Below are 3,677 nucleotides of genomic sequence, written 5' to 3' on the forward strand. Positions count from 1 at the left end.
CTACTACAACTACAGTGTGGTTATAGAAATTATGCCTGTGTTTGCATGGCAGAATTTTGCAAGACCAGCAACCTATTCATTGCAAATATCTTTTTCAAAAATAAAAACAGTGACTATACACATGGACTTCACCAGCTCAAAAGCATAGGAATCAAAGAGTCTCCATCTGTGGGAAGAGATTACAGAGAAGCTCAATATCACCAGTCATAAGAAGTCCAGGTCAACTGTAGAACAGACCATCAATTGTTGTTGTTTTGGTATTAGGTGCCATTGAGTTGATTACAACAGAAATAAATACTTCCTGATCCAGTGCTATTCTCACAATTGTTATGTTTGAGCCCATTGTTCTTGCCACTGTGTCAATCCATCTTGTTGGAGGTCTTCCTCTTTTGCTGTGACCCTCCACTTTACCAAGCATGACGTCCTCCTCCAGCAAGGAGTTTCTCCTTATAATATGTCCAAAATATGAGGGCCAAAGTCTCTCCGTCTTGACTTCTAAAAAGCATTATAGTAAACTTCTTACAATGCAGATTTTTGTTGTTCTTCTTCCAGCACTCCATGGTACTTTAAATACTCTTCTCAACACCATAATTTAAATTTATTGATATTTTAATGGTCTTCCTTATTCAGTGTTTAACTTTCACATGCTTTAAGGCTATTGAAAATACCAAGGCTTGGGTCAGGTGCACCTTAGTTCTCAAACACTTTAACACTTTAAAGAAGGCTTTTGCATCAGATTTGCTTTGATTTCTTGACTTCTGTGTCCAGGTGTTTTAATAGTGGATTTTTAAAAAATTATCAATTTAAATCTTTTCTCAATTTTTCATGATATCATTAGTTTGTCCTATTTTGAGGATTTTTGGTTTTCTTTATATTGAGATCAATCCATACTGAAGACTATAATCTTTTAGCTGTGTCAGTAAGTGTTTTAAGTCCTCTTCATTTCCAGCAAGCAAGGTTATATCATCTGCATATCACAGTTTTAGCCAATCCTGATGCCACATTCTTCTTCATATAATCCATTCTCAATTATTTGTTCAGGATACATTGAATAAGGATGGTGAAAGGATACAAGTTTCACACACGCATTTCCTGATTTTAAACCATTCAGGGTTCCCTTGTTCTATTTAAACAACTGCCTCTTGGTGTTTGTACAGGTTCCTCATTAGCACAATTATGTGCTCTGAAATGCCCATTCTATGCAATGTTATCAATTACTCATATGTAAATTTAGCCTAAAGCTGAAGCAAAATAAAATAAGTACTCAAGTGTGAATATACAATGATGAGTAAAACCCCTATGAATAGAAAGGGCATCTCAGAAACAGTTGGACACACTGAGCACTCATGCTGAAGGCCAGAAGAGTTTGGTGTGACATCAAAGACATCAAACATAATGAAAGCAAAAAGTAATTTAAAAGACAAGCTAGAAAGAAACGACTAACATGAATGTCAGAAGATACTCTGAAACATGGAGAAGCTAAGGTGAAAGAAAAAAAAAATGAAGTAAGAGCTGAACAGAAGATTGAAAAAGGTGGATCTCAAACCAGCAGTAACAGCAAAGATTTAAAAAAAAGTAGAGGACAATAAATGCTGGCAAGGATGTGGAGCGACGGGAATGCTCCTGTATTACTGGTAGGACTGCAAAATGGTCCGACCTCTCTGGAAAGCAATATGACACTTCTTCAGAAGGTTGGAGATAGAAATACCTTATGATCCACCAATTCCTCTACTTGATATTTTCCCACAAGAAAAACGAGCCATAACACGAGTAGATATATGCACACCAATGTTCACAGCAGCACTATTTACATTAGCAAAAAGATAGAAACAGGCTAAGTGCCTTTCAATGGAAGAATGGATAAACAAACTGTGGTACATACACACAATGGAAGATTATGCTACCTTGAAGAATAACAAGGAAGCTGCAAGCCACTGCATAACATGGATGAATCTTGAGGACATTATGCTGAGTGAAATTAGTCAGTCACAAAAGGAGAAATACTGCATAGAACCACTACTGCAAAAGACTAAGAAAAAGAACCCATAATAATGGGGGGAAGGTTCCTTTGCTGGTTACCTGGATGTGAGGCAGTAGGGTGAGGGGAGGAAGGGGAAGGTGGAGCACAGGGTAGGGAATAGACACAGGATAGTTTGGGTGCTAGGGAAGGGGACAATACACAAGAAGGGGGAGGGGAATAGAAGAAAAAGGCTGATGGGAAAACAATTAGGCAAGTTTGCATGGGCTAAGTGGGAGAGAGGTAAATAATGATGTATGCACAACCTGGGAACAACAGGGCTCTGGGATACAGGGATTGAGACATGGTTGGAAGGGACAAAAAGGGGGAAATACTGTTAAGATGCTTGGGTGTCTTTTGAATCTTGTTTTCCCTCACATATCATTATAAAATAGACACTTGAGGGGAAGAAAAAGGAATAGCCAGAAATATCACCATAGAAAACTTGTAAGTCCGTCTTCTTCCTATAACTGATTGGAATACCTAAAATGGGGCTACAACGTGCCCAATGAAGGAGGCTTCCTGTGGAGCCTCTGCATTACGTAAGACCATAGATGGAATCCTGAACCGCATCCAGAATCTTCTGAGGTGGAAAATTTCCACTTGAAAGGAAAAGCAGACCAGTGTGGAGTGACTAGAAGTACAGAACGTACTTCTAGAAAGAAGGATCCACAAAACAAACATAAAACAATAACAGCAGTCTGACTGACTACTACAAGAACAAGCAAGTAGCTCTCCCAGGAGACATCAAAGAGGTCGGGTCCCCTCAGGGCAAACTCCCTTCCAAGACTAAGACTCAATGGGAATACATAAGCAGACACGTGCTCTGACTGGTGACCATATTTGTCACTGATAAAGAGAAGTGAAGAAAAAACATCAATGAAGCTGTGAGCTAAGTCCAACCACGTTCAATAGACTCCTGTGAACCTGGGTAGAGACCTGGCTGGCCAGCAGTTTGGCAAGACTTGGAGACTCCTGGGCCCATAGTCAGTGACATAGCCACAGAGGACTGGAGTAGAGAATGAAGCATCCAGCTGATAAGAAAAGAGGGCATATGCACAAGAACACCCACACTTGCAGATAATACCCACTTGGCCTGGCTTCAACAGCTGAATGATCAGAGCTCAACTAGAAGAAGAAATAAAAGGAAAAAAAGAGTAATCTGATACAATTTGATGAACTTGACCTACACTTATGGATGTAGTAGCTCAAAAGAGGGAACAAATCTTCATAGCGAGGATCATTCCCACCCCCTCCATACACAGGGTAGACAGGGATGGGCAACTTGGTGATTGGCTACTCAAAATGTGGGGAGCTACAAAGGCAAAAAGTGACTGGCTTACAAGCTTTCAAGAGGGAGCCTAGATCTAGAGGGCATAGAGGAAGGTATAATCTCCACTGAGTAGTATTCAGTCTATCTAGGTGGGACTGATGAAAGGAGATGGGGATAGCATTCATGTGGTACAATAGTGAATAATTAATATCAGAACTGACTGTGAGGGTTTGAAATGTAATGGTAGATGTTTTGTAGCAAAAGGAAGGAAGTGGTTGACTTTGCAGGCGAGGAGCACAGGCCCCTAGGACCATCAAGGAAGAAGAATGGAGTATGGGACTCTACCCAGAGAAACAGTGACGCCAGAGATGGAGGCAGAGATGATGA

This window comes from Chrysochloris asiatica, unplaced genomic scaffold, assembly GCF_000296735.1.
Source record: "Chrysochloris asiatica unplaced genomic scaffold, ChrAsi1.0 scaffold00318, whole genome shotgun sequence".
NCBI lineage: Eukaryota > Metazoa > Chordata > Mammalia > Afrosoricida > Chrysochloridae > Chrysochloris > Chrysochloris asiatica.